Source organism: Chiloscyllium punctatum, chromosome 46 (assembly GCF_047496795.1).
Source record: "Chiloscyllium punctatum isolate Juve2018m chromosome 46, sChiPun1.3, whole genome shotgun sequence".
NCBI classification, from domain to species: domain Eukaryota; kingdom Metazoa; phylum Chordata; class Chondrichthyes; order Orectolobiformes; family Hemiscylliidae; genus Chiloscyllium; species Chiloscyllium punctatum.
In genome coordinates, this window is record NC_092784.1 from 46,024,235 (window position 1) to 46,038,189 (window position 13,955).

General features: G+C 47.4%; 1 pseudogene; it reads right to left on the minus strand.

Moving 5' to 3' along the window:
* The window catches only part of LOC140468095 (adhesion G protein-coupled receptor E3-like), a 73,761-nt pseudogene that overhangs the window by 18,900 nt on the left and 40,906 nt on the right, over positions 1-13,955 (minus strand).

The following is a 13,955-nucleotide window of genomic DNA, read 5'->3' on the forward strand; positions in this document are numbered from 1 at the left end:
TAAATAGCACATTGTGAGTGGAGTTAGAACAATGTAGGAGAACAGCAGACGACACTATACTACATCAGACCAAAACATTAGAGATTATATATACATGAACACAGAAGAAAATGGATTCATTGTCATGCAATGTAACTGTAAGTCAGATACTGGTATATCTGTGATGTTCCCAGTAACTGTGGGAATCTAATCCAATAAAAAAACAGAACCAAGGATCACAGTCTAAGGATACAGGGAAAGCTATTTATGACTGAGATGAGGAGAAATATCTTCACCCAGACACTGGTGAACCTGTAGAATTCACTGCAATAGAAAGTGGTTGAGGCCAAAACATTGAATGTTTTCAAGAAGGAATTAGATATAGTTCTTTGGGCTAAAGGGATCAATGAGGAGAAAGTGAGAACAGGGGACTGATGTGGATGGTCAGCAACGACCACATTGAATGGCACAACAGGCTCGAAGGGCCAAATGGCCTACTCTTGCTCCTGTTTTCAACGATTTCTGTGTATAAGACTCAACTTGAACAATTCTTAACTTTGTCTTCTCCTCAGACAGTTTGTCTAATAGCCTGGCATCAAACCACGCAATAAAAGAATTGCATGTCAGTCTCTGCGGTTGTGATGGTTCCACAATAAATCAGTCTCCCTGCTGCTTCTGCCCTGTGCTATTGACAGTAACTGGACATGGACACGGCTCAGTGACCTGCATGTGGTTAAGGAGCAATGGGAGTTCAGTCCCTACCGTGATCTCATAGAGAGCCAGGAGCACTGCAAAGCTGGAGAGGACACTGCATCTGCACTCCATGTGAGTCGCATTCATGGCCACAAGGAAACAACTTGATGGAGACCAGTTGCCACCTTTCTCAGAAGGTATCCAAGCGACGCAAACTTTTTCCCCTTGGGTTACGCCTTCCTGCAAGAAAGCATCAGTTCTCATTCAGTGTTGCAGAAGCAAAGAGTGTAATTGGCCAAGGCTCCCATTGCTCCCATGAGAGCATCCTTCAGGCTGCAGAGTTCTTACTGCTGTCAAGGACAAGGGGTTGTCCATTCATGAAAGTTCCTGCAAGGTCCCCACTCACATAGACTCATAAAATACAGAACAAGCCCTTTGGCCCATCGAGGCTGTATTGCTAAAAATACAGGCTGCACGTTTCAGTCCGCTAACAACCTCTGGGTTTCCTCAAAGCCTCCTACCTTTCATCTTACAATGATGCCTCCCTTGTTAGTGGCTCTTCAACTGAGGGGAACAGATGCTTCCTTTCCCCGCTGCCCCATGCTATTTCAGAGACATTGATAGAGCAGGGCCAGGAATGTATGTTGCAAATTCCAGGGTTTAGCTATTTCATTAAGAACAGGGAAGGCAGTAAAAGAGGGGGAGGTGTGGCCTTGTTAGTCAAGGACAGCATAACAGTGGCTGAAAGAACTTTTGACGAGGACCCGTTTCCTGAGGTAGTATGGGTTGGGGTTAGAAACAGGACAGGAGAGGTCACACTGCTGGGAGTTTTTTTATCGGCCGCTTCAGAGTTCCAAGGATGTTGAGCAGAGAATCAGCAAAACTATTCTGGATAGGAGTGAAAGGAACAGGGTGGTCATGATGGGGTCTTTAACTTCTCCAGCATTGACTGGAAATGCTATAACTCTACTATGTCAGATGGATCAGTTTTTGTCGAATGTGCGCAGGAGGGTTTCCTGACACAGTATGTTGAAGGGCAGACAAGAGGGGAGGCCACACTGGATCTGGTGCTTGGTAATGAACCAGGCCAGGTGTTTGATTTAGTGGTAGGTGTGCATTTTGGAGAGAGTGAGCATAATTCGGTTACATTTAGTTGAGCAATGAAAAGAGATAGGTACATGCCACAGGACAAGATTTGTAGATGGGGGAAGGGCAATTATAAGTCAATTAGGCAAGATTTAGGATGCATAGAATGGGGTAGCAAAATGCAGGGGAGAAGGACAATCGAAATGTGGAGCTGGTTTAAGGAACAGATATTGCATGTCCTTGATAGGTATGTCCCTGTCAGGCAGGCAGCAAGTAATAAGGTAAGGGAACAGTGGTTTACTAAAGAAATTGCATCTCTTGTTAAGCAGAAGAAGGAGGCATATGTGACGATAAAACAAGATGGTTCAAGTGAGGCGATGGAAATTTACAGATTAGCTCGGAAGGATTTGAAGAGAGAGTTAAGAACAGCAAAGAGAGGACATGAGTAATCTTTAGCAGGTGGAATAAAGGAGAACCCGAAAGCATTCTATCGGTATGCAGAAAATAAGAGGACGTCTCGGGTAGGAATAGGGCCAGTCAAAGACGGAAGTTGTGTATGGATCCTGTGGAGGTTGGAGAGGTGTTAAACAAATATTTCTCATCTGTTTTCACTCAGGAAAAGGAGAATGTTGTTGAAGAGAAGAATGAGATACAGGATATTAGACTAGGAAGGATCAAGGTTAATTACAAACAGGTGTTATCAATTCTAGAAGGAGTGAAAGTGGACAAGTCCCCGGGGCCAGATGGGATTTAGCCAAGGATTCTCTGGGAAGCTAGGGAGGTGGTGTTGGAGCCTTTGGCTTTGATCTTTGAGTCATCATTATCTACAGGTTTAGTACCACAGGACTGGAGGATTGCAAATGTTGTGCCTTGTTCAAGAAGGGCAGTAGAGATGACCCAGGTAATTATAGACCAGTACGTTTGCTGTAGGAAAAGCTTTGGAAAGGATTGTAAGAGATAGGTTTTATAACCATTTCGCAAGCAACAGTTTGATTGCAGATAGTCAACAATGGTTTTGTCAAGGGCAAGTCATGTCTCACAAACCTCATTGAGTGTTTTGAGAAGGTGACCAAGTATGTGAAGAGGGTAGGGCAGTTGACGTGGTGTACATGGACTTCAGCAAAGCCTTTGATAAGATTCCCACATGGTAGCTATTGGAGAAAATGCAGAGGCACAGGATTGAGGGTGATTTAGCAATTTGGATTAGAAATGGCATTCTGTAAGAAGGCAGTGAGTGGTGGTTGATGGAAAATATTCAGCCTGGAATCCAGTTCCTAGTGGTGTGCTACAAGGATCTGTTTTTGGGACCACTGCTGTTTGTCATTTTTAGAAATGACTTGGACGCAAGCCTAGGTCGATGGGTTAGTAAGTTTGCAGATAACACTAAAATCAGTGGAGTAGTGGACAGTGTGGAAGAATGTTACAGGTTGCAGGGGGACTTGGATAAACTGCAGAATTGGGCTGAGAGGTGGCAAATGGAGTTCAATGCAGTTAAATGTGAGGTGATTCACTTTGGGAAGAATAACAGGAAGGCAGAGTACTGGGTCAATGGAAAGATTCTTGGTGGTGTGCAGAGGGATCCATGTATATAAATCCCTGAAAGTTGCCAAATAGTTTGACAGTGCTATTAAGAAGGCACATGGTGTGTTAGGTTTTATTGGTGAAGGGATTGAGTTCCGGAGCCATAACGTCATGCTGCAACTCTCCAAAATACTAGTGCAGCCACACTTGGAATATTGTTTTCAGTTCTAATCACCCCATTACAGGAAGGATCCGGAAGCATTGGAAAAGGTGCAGAGGAGATTTACCAGTATGTTGCCAGGTCTGGAGGGAAGGTTTTATGACAGAAACTGAGAGACCTGGGACTGTTCTCAGTGGAAAGAAGAAGGCTAAGAGGGGATTTGTTAGAGTCATACAAGGTGATCAGAGGATTAAATAGGCTGGACAGTGAAAGTCTTTTTTCCTAGGATGATGACGGCAGCTTGTACAAGGGGGCAGAGCTACAAATTGAGGGGTGATAGATTGAAGACAGATGTCAAAGACAGGTTCTTTACTCAGAGTGGTAAGGGTGTGCAATGCCCTCACCTGCCAATGAAGGTAACTCAGCCACATTAGGGAGATTTAATCAATCCTTGGATAAGCAAAATGGATGATGATTGAGTAAGGATTCCTGATGAAGGGCTTTTGCCTAAAACGTTGATTTTCCTGCTCCTCAGATGCTGTCTGAACTGCTGTGCTTTTCCAGCACCACTCTAATCCAGGATCTGATAAAGCCAAGTGTCTGTATGCCCAATTAACCTGTCCTCCCATCTTCAGGGACAGGTGGACAATCACCTCAAGATCCCTCTGTTCCTCTGAGCTTTCTCATGTCCGGCCATTCATGGAGTTGGCTTGATGTGAGGAGAAAGAGGGTTGTGGTGGGTTGATGTTTTTCAGTTTGGAGGCCTGTGACCAGCGGTGTGCAATAAGGATCAGTGATGAGTCCACTGTTGTTCATCATTTATATCAATGATTTGAATGGGAATATAGGTGAAATGGCAAGCAAGTTTGAAGATGACAACATAATTGGTGGTGGAGTGGACAGTGAAGGAGGTAATGAGACCTTAAACAGATGGGCCAATGGACTGAGGACTGACAGATGGAGTTTAATTTAAATAAATGTGTTGCCTTTCGGAAAGGCAAATCAGGCAGGACTAAGACACTAAGTGGTAAGGTCCTGGGGAGTGTTGCGGAACAAAGAGACCTTGGAGTGCAGATTCATTGTTTCTTGAAGGTGGAGTCACCGCAAGATAGGATAGCGAAGCAGGCATTTGGTATGCTTCCCTTTATTGGTCAGTGCACTGAGTAAAGGAGTTAGGGGACCATGTTGTGATTGTACAGGACATTGGTAAGGCAACTTTCAGAATACTGCATTCAATTCTGGTCTCCCAGCTAGAGGAATGATGTTGTTAAACTTGAAAGGGTACAGAAAAAATTACAAGGACGTTGCCAGGGTTGGAGGTTTGAAATAGAGGGAGAGGCTGAATAGGCTGGAGCTTTGGAGGCTGAAGAATGACCTTGTGGAAGTTTATAAAATCATGAAGGGGCATGTATAGGGTGAATGGTCAGGGTAGGGATGTCCCAAGCTAGAGGGCATAGGTTTAAGGTGAGAGGGGAAAGATTTGGGGGCAACTTTTTCACACAAAGGATGGTACATGTAAGGAGCGAGCTGCCAGAGGAAGTGGGAGAGGCTGGTACAATTGCAACATTTAAAAGGGATCTGTATGGATAAGTGAATAACAAGGCCTGAAAGGGATATGGGTCAAATGCTGGCAAATTGTACCAGATTAGTTTCGGATATCTGGTCAGCATGGACAACTTGGACCAAAGGGTCTTGTCTGTGCTGTACAGCACATCCAAAGTGCATCACCTCACATTTCTCAGGGGTAAACTCCACCTTCCATTAATCTACTGTTCTGACCAATCGATTTCTATCCTACTGTAATTTAACACCTTCCTCTTCACCGTCAACTTCCCAAGTAACCTTTGTGCCATTCCCAAATTTACTGATCATTCCCACCAAGTTCTCACCTATGCACCCAGTGCTTATCCCTGTGGTACACCTCTACACACTGGGCTCCCTATCATCACCCTCTGTCTCCTATCAATAAGACAGCTTTGCATCCAACTTGCCAAGTTGCCCTGCGACCCACCTGTTTTAACCGTCTTTATCAGTTTCCGTGTGGGACCTTGTCAAAGGCCTTGCTGAAACCCATATTAACTCCATCAAACACCCTCCCCTCATCTACACAGCTGGTCACCTCCCCAAAAAATGACCTCCTTCTGACACAGCCATTATCTCTGATCAAACCTTGCCACTCTAAAGGGAAATTCCCTCCTTCACCATTTTCTCCAGTAGTTTCCCTATCATTGATGTGAGACTTACTAGTCTATAGTTCCCTGGCTTATCTCTACCAATCCCCTGGTAAACTGGGAAACACATTAGCTGTCCTCCAGTCCTCTGGCACCTCTCCTGTGGCCAGAGACGATTTAACAATTTGGGTCAGAGCCTCTGTCATTTCCACCCTTACCCCACAGAAGCAGCCTGGGATAGAAATCACTCAGCCCTGGGGTTTTGTCCTCTTTTACACCTGCTAAACCCTCCATTACCTCCTTGTTTCTTCTATCCATCTGCTGGAGCACCTCACAATCCACCTTCTCGAATCCTGTCCTTGTATCCTCCTTCGCCCAGGTAAAGACAGATGAGAGATATTTGATTAACACTCCACCAATGTCCTTTGGCTTCAGACACAGATTGCCCCCTTGGTGCCGAACAGACCTTACTCTTTCACTGGTAATTCTCTTCCTCTTGATATACTTGAGGAAAATTTTAGGAATCTCCTGAATCTTACCTGCCAATGTTTTCTCATGGCCCCTCTTTGCTTCCCAGTCATCATTTTATGGGTGGCACGGTGGCTCAGTAATTGGCTCAAAGCACCATGGACTTGGTTTGATTTGGGCGACTATGTAGAGTTTGCACATTCTCCCCGTGTCTATCTGGGTTTCCTCCAGGTGCTCCTCCCACAGTCCAAGGATGCGCAGATGAGGTGGATTGGCCATGCCAAATTGCCCTGTCGTGTCCAGGTAAAGGTGGGTGAGCAGTGGGGAATGCGGCAGTCAGCTGGACTTGGGTAGGATGCTCTTCAGAGATTTGATGCAGACACGATGGGCTGAATAGCCTCTATTGCACTGTTGGGATTCTATGATTGATCCCATGTAACCCTACCTGATTGCTTTCTTACATTTCCTCCCTGCACCTTCTATATTCCTCATTGACTTGCTCTGTTTGTACATGTCACACATCTCTCTTTTTCTTTCTATCTGGTCCTCAATATCCAGGGTTTTCTGGGTTTGAAATTCTCCTGAATGTCACCTGAAAGGGAGCATGTTGGATCTGTACTCTTCCTATTTTAGTTTTGAACTCCTCCTACTCTTCTGTTGTGAATTTACCTTCAACTAACTATTCTTAGTCCATTTAGTTCAGACTTTGCGCAATCGTAATCAAACTGGCCTTCCCCCAATCCAAAATCCTTTTTTGCAGACTATCTTTCTCCATAAGAAACTTAAAATGTACAGTGTTGTGGTCATTATCATGAGAATGCTCCCTCATCACTTCAAATACCTTCATTTCTAGAATCAGATGCAGCACTGCACTGATCCTCTTTAGACCATTGGCATGTTGATATCAAAAGATCTACTGAGGACATTTCAAGAAACTTGGTAAAAACAATGACTGCAGATGCTGAAAACCAAATACTGGATTAGTGGTGCTGGAAGAGCACAGCAGTTCAGGCAGCATCCAACGAGCAGTAAAATCGACGTTTCGGACAAAAGCCCTTCATCAGGAATAAAGGCAGTGAGCCTGAAGCGTGGAGAGATAAGCTAGAGGAGGGTGGGGGTGGGGAGAGAGTAGCATAGAGTACAATGGGTGAGTGGGGGAGGGGATGAAGGTGATAGGTCAAGGAGGAGAGGGTGGAGTGGATAGGTGGAAAAGAAGATAGGCAGGTCGGACAAGTCCGGACAAGTCAAGGAGACAGTGCTGAGCTGGAAGTTTGAACCTAGGATGAGGTGGGGGGGGGGGGGGGAGGGGAAATGAGGAAGCTGTTGAAGTCCACATTGATGCCCTGGGGTTGAAGTGTTCTGAGGCGGAAGATGAGGTGTTCTTCCTCCAGGCGTCTGGTGGTGAGGGAGCGGCGGTGAAGGAGGCCCAGGACCTCCATGTCCTCGGCAGAGTGGGAGGGGGAGTTGAAATGTTGGGCCACGGGGCGGTTTGGTTGATTGGTGCGGGTGTCTCGGAGATGTTCCCTAAAGCGCTCTGCTAGGAGGCGCCCAGTCTCCCCAATGTAGAGGAGACCACATCGGGAGCAACGGATACAATAAATGATATTAGTGGATGTGCAGATAAAACTTTGATGGATGTGGAAGGCTCCTTTAGGGGGGAGGAGGTGTGGGCACAGGTTTTACAGTTCCTGCGGTGGCAGGGGAAAGTGCCAGAATGGGAGGGTGGGTCGTAGGGGGATGTGGACCTGACCAGGTAGTCACGGAACGAACGGTCTTCCTCAGTGCATGCCTCCGTAACCAACTCATCCCGCACGAACTCCAGACCACCTTTAAACCAGCAGAGTTCGGACCCGAACAGGACAAACAGTACAGACTACAGATTCAAAAACACCAGCAACAGTTCTCCTTCAAGATCCTCCACTCCACGCTTGCAGCAATGCGCCGGCACCTAACCTCTCTCCAGTCAGCCCTGCCTCAGCTGAGGGCCACATTCTCTCAGAATTGCAAAAATTCATACTCTCAACAAACAGTATTTCAATTCCATCTCAAACATCAAAAACTGTAAGTACAACAAACTTTTATCCACCCACCTCCATAACCAGCGCTCCTCAAACATTCCAGAAGATTCCCCTGGCCTCGGAAATGCCATTAGCCAAGCAGCTGACGCTGCTACCACCCCCATGCTGAGTGATGATGTCACTTCCGCCCCCATCATGGCCACTCCCACCCCACACATCATCGCTGATGCCACACGCTCAGTGACTTCCGCCACCCCTACTGCCATGATCACCACCACTTCCGCCCCCACCAGCGCCACTCACCTGCATTTTGCTGACACGCCCCCCACAGACCCCACTGTCACTATCCCCACACCCCAGAACCCCGAGGGCAACATTACCCCAGCTCATGCCTCCACCCCCATTCCCCCACCATCACACCCACTCCAGGTACTGGCTCCGACCCCACTCCCAGCTCCACACCCACACCAGATCCCAGCTCCCGGCCCTGCCGAGTTTTCACCATCCCTCCAGACCTCCCACTCACTGAGGACGAACAATCAGGCCTCAGCAAAGGACTCACCTTCATCCCCCTCCGTCCACGCATCAATGAATTTCATACACAACGTGACATCGAACAATTCTTCCGTCGCCTCTGCCTCCGAGCACACTTTCACAATCAGGACTCCTGCCCACCTTCCGAGGACCCCTTCGCCCACCTCCAACACACTGCATCCACCTGGACACCTCGCGCTGGCCTATTACCTGCCCTCGACCTCTTCATTTCCAACTGCTGCCGGGACATTAACCCCTCAACCTGTCGACCCCCCTCCCCCACTCCAACCTCTCACCCTCACAACGCGCAGCCCTCCAATCCCTCTGCTCTAATCCCAACCTCACCATTAAGCCAGCGGATAAAGGGGGTGCAGTGGTAGTCTGCCGCACTGACCTCTACACCGCTGAAGCCAAATGCCAACTCGAGGACACCTCTTCCTACTGCTCCCTCGACCATGACCCCACCCCCATCACCAAACCATCATCTCCCAGACCATACAGAACCTCATCACTTCAGGAGATCTCCCACCCACAGCTTCCAACCTCATAGTCCGGGAACCCCGCACTGCCCGGTTCTACCTCCTTCCCAAGATTCACAAGCCTGACCACCCTGGTCAACCCATTGTCTCAGCATGCTCCTGCCCCATTGAACTCATCTCTACCTACCTTGACACTGTCCTATCCCCCTTAGTCCAGGAACTCCCCACATACGTTCGAGATACCACCCACGCCCTCCACCTCCTCCAAGACTTCCGTTTCCCCGGCCCCCAACGCCTCATCTTCACCATGGATATCCAATCCCTCTACACCTCCATCCGCCATAACCAGGGCCTCCAAGCCCTCCGTTTTTTCCTCTCCAGGCGTCCCCAACAGTACCCTTCCACCGACACTCTCATTCGTTTGGCCGAACTGGTCCGCACCCTTAACAATTTCTCCTTTGAATCCTCCCACTTCCTCCAGACCAAAGGCGTAGCCATGGGCACACGTATGGGCCCCAGCTATGCCTGTCTCTTTGTTGGCTATGTAGAACAGTTGATCTTCTGTAATTACACCGGTACCACTCCCCACCTCTTCCTCTGCTACATTGATGACTGCATTGGTGCCATCTCGTGCTCCTGTGAGGAGGTTGAGCAATTCATCAACTTCACCAACACATTCCACCCTGACCTTAAATTTACCTGAACCATCTCTGACATCTCGCTCCCCTTCCTGGACCTCTCCATCTCCATTAGTGACGACCGACTTGACACTGACATTTTTTACAAACCCACCGACTCCCATAGCTACCTGGATTACACCTCTTCCCACCCTATCTCTTGCAAAAATGCCATCCCGTATTCCCAACTTCTCCGCCTCCGTCGTATCTGCTCCCAGGAGGACCAGTTCCACCATAGAACACACCAGATGGCCTCCTTCTTTAAAGACCGCAATTTCCCTTCCCACATGGTTAAAGATGCCCTCCAACGCATCTCGTCCACATCCCGCACCTCCGCCCTCAGACCCCACCCCTCCAACCGTAACAAGGACAGAACGCCCCTGGTGCTCACCTTCCACCCTACAAACCTTCGCATAAACCAAATCATCCGCCGACATTTCCGCCACCTCCAAAAAGACCCCACCACCAGGGATATATTTCCCTCCCCACCCCTTTCCGCCTTCCGCAAAGACCGTTCCCTCCGTGACTACCTGGTCAGGTCCACACCCCCCCTACGACCCACCCTCCCATTCTGGCACTTTCCCCTGCCACCGCAGGAACTGTAAAACCTGTGCCCACATCTCCTCCCTCACCTCTATCCAAGGCCCTAAAGGAGCCTTCCACATCCAAAGTTTTACCTGCACATCCACTAATATCATTTATTGTATCCGTTGGTCCCGATGTGGTCTCCTCTACATTGGGGAGACTGGGGGCCTCCTAGCAGAGTGCTTTAGGGAACATCTCCGAGACACCCGCACCAATCAACCAAACCCCCCCGGGGCCCAACATTTCAACTCCCCCTCCCACTCTGCCGAGGACATGGAGGTCCTGGGCCTCCTTCACCGCCGCTCCCTAACCACCAGACGCCTGGAGGAAGAACACCTCATCTTCCGCCTCAGAACACTTCAACCCCAGGGCATCAATGTGGACTTCAACAGCTTCCTCATTTCCCCTTCCCCCCCACCTCATCCTAGTTTCAAACTTCCAGCTCAGCACTGTCTCCTTGACTTGTCCGGACTTGTCCGACCTGCCTATCTTCTTTTCCACCTATCCACTCCACCCTCTCCTCCTTGACCTATCACCTTCATCTCCTCCCCCACTCATCCATTGTACTCTATGCTACTCTCTCCCCACCCCCACCCCCCTCTAGCTTATCTCTCTACGCTTCAGGCTCACTGCCTTTATTTCTGATGAAAGACTTTTGTCCGAAACGTCGATTTCGCTGCTCGTTGGATGCTGCCTGAACTGCTGTGCTCTTCCAGCACCACTAATCCAGTATTTCAAGAAACTTGTCTCTCTCAACCCTGCATAATGATTGTCTCAATTGATATTGGGGTAGCTGAAATCCCTTTGTATAATAGATAAGAAACAGAGGGTAGTTATAAATGGGCATTTCTCAGACTGGAAATGAGTTGAAAATAGTGTTCCCCAGGGGTTGGTGTGTTGGGACTCTTGTTTTTTCTCATTTACAGGTCATTCTGCGCATTTTGTTCATGCAAATTCACTATAACACGATTGATGCATTGGGAACACTGTTTCAATAGCACAAACTTTTAAAACGCGTATCAATTATCAAGTGATTCCTGTTCCATTAGTTTAAATGGAGTTTCTATTACATGATTTTCTTATAGCACAGGATTGCACGAGAACAGAACTACCAGGTAAGAGCAGAACGGACTGTATCTAAATCATAGAATCCTAAATAGTGTAGAAGCAGGCCATTCAGCCCATTGAGTCCACAACGGCCCTCCAAGGAGCATCCCAGACCCATCCCACCCCAGCATTTCCCATGGCTAATCCACCTAGCCTGCACATCCCAAGATACCACAAGCACTTTAGCATGGTCAATCCACCTAACCTGCACATCTTTGGATCGTGAGAGGAAACCAGAGCACAGCCACACATACACAGGGGCAAGGTGCAAACTCCACACTGAGAGGGGCCTGAGACTGGAACTGATCCTGGTTCTTTGGTACTGTGAAGCAGCACTGCTAACTACTGAGCCATCATGCTGCCCCAAGCAATTTGGATATGAGTGTTGAGGGAAAAATCTCTAAACTTGCCAATAATGCTAAACTGGGGAGAATAGGGATTTGTGAGGGCGATGATTGACAACAACTGGTTAATGATCAACAGAAATCATGTTGATTTGTTAAAAAATTCCAACCACTGACCTGTTTCCCTTGAATTCTGCTGAAAGTAATGCTCACATTTCCACTCAGATTTTGGATTCCTCTGTTCCCTTTCGTTACAGTTACCACTCTTGAATAAAACTTGCTGGGCTGTAGATTCTTCAACACATTGCTTTCATCATCCACTAGCTCTGGACCGATGATGGAGTCCAAATTACTGTAGGAGATAAAGGCGAGTGTTGCTTCCAGGACAGAAAAGATAAGGAAGAAAGTCAGATAACTCAGCCACTCTAAGTATGAGGAGATCACGAGGAGTTATTGGGGGGGGGGGGGGGAGTGAGTACAAACAGGAAAAAGGACAACCAGGATCTCATTGAATAGTGGAGCAGACTCAAAGGGCCGAATGGCCTACTCTTACTGCTGTGTGGCGATCTAAAACTCAGCTGCTGTACTTGCTGGCCTACTTTGACTTCAGCTCTGAGCAATGTCTCAATCATCAACCACAGCCTTACACACATGTCCTTCTCATCTCTGTAATCCCATAAAATAGGAACAAAACTAGGCCATTTGGCCCAGAGAATCTACACTGCCATTTGATCATGGCTGGTAGGTTTCTCAGCCCCATTCTCCTGCTTTCTCCCTGTACTAATCAAGAACCTGTCTCTCTCCATCATAAATCCACTTTCCTGGGGCAATGGGTTCCACAGATTCATCACGCTCTGGCTGAAGAAACTTCTCATCGCAAAAAACTCAAAACCCCTTGAGATCTCTGCACTTCCCCTTATTTTAATCATGCCACCATTAGCAGGTGTACCTTCAGGAACTGTTAGCTCCAAGTGCTGGAATTCATGTCCTTTCATGGCTGTCCTCCTCTCCGCTCCTTTAGGGAACTCTTTCAAACCAAGTCATTTGGCCACCTGTGTTACAATCTACTTATGTGGTTCAGTGTCAAATCTACTTATGTGGTTCAGTGTCAAAGTACATTCATGAAAAGAATTTTGGGACAGATTACAACTTCCAAAGCACTGTGTAATTGCTACTGATGCAATCAACACATCAATTTGGCACTGATTTACTGACAAAGCTGACTCACTTGTTTTACAAATTACTGTCAGAGATAAAGGCAAATGTAGCTTCCAGGACAAAAACGATAACAAAGTAGTTCATTGATCATAGAATCCCTACAGTTGGAAGCAGACCATTTGGCCCATTAAGTCCAAACTAACCTACCAACGATCATCTCACCACACCCACTCCCCTACAGTTCTGATGGCTAATCCACCCAGCCTACACATCCCTGAACACTGTAACATGGTCAATGGACCTAATTTGCATATCTTTAGACTGTGGGAAGAAACCAGAGCATCCGAAGGAAACACAGCAGACACGGGGAGAACATGCAAACTCCACACAGACAGACAGTCATCCAAGGCTGGAATTGAACCTGGGCCCCTAGTGCTCTGGAGCAGCAGTGCTAACCACTCAGCCCAAGCGATGTCCAGTTGATGGGATGTCATGATGTGTTGCTATTTGCAATGGGTTCCCTGGGGTTTTATTAACATGTCAATGAAGTTGTGTTTGGTCACTTATTACAACAGTCCCTTGTTAAGTGGTATTGTTGGCAAACATTCCCAACTGAGCAAGTTTTAAAAGTGATTTCTGTCATTCACTCAGGTGCACAGGTGAATAAAGCAGAGACCTACCAGAGTCTTTGTCACCTAAAACTGTGTAGGGGTCAACGTTCAGCGTATCTCCTTTGGTTTCTAATGTCACAGTTTTGTTCCCAGTGATGTTATGCCTTTCAAAGAAACTTATTTCAAGATCTGATGGGGAAAAAGGGAAGATGATTTTAATATCACGCATGTATTTTGGTGATGCTATGCTTATACTGGTTAGCTTACAGATGTGCAGTTGCTCCTGCTCTGATGGATTCAGGAATAATGAGCCAAATTGCAACCCCACAACTCCAGCAATAGGGATCTCCATGTCTGGCCCTTG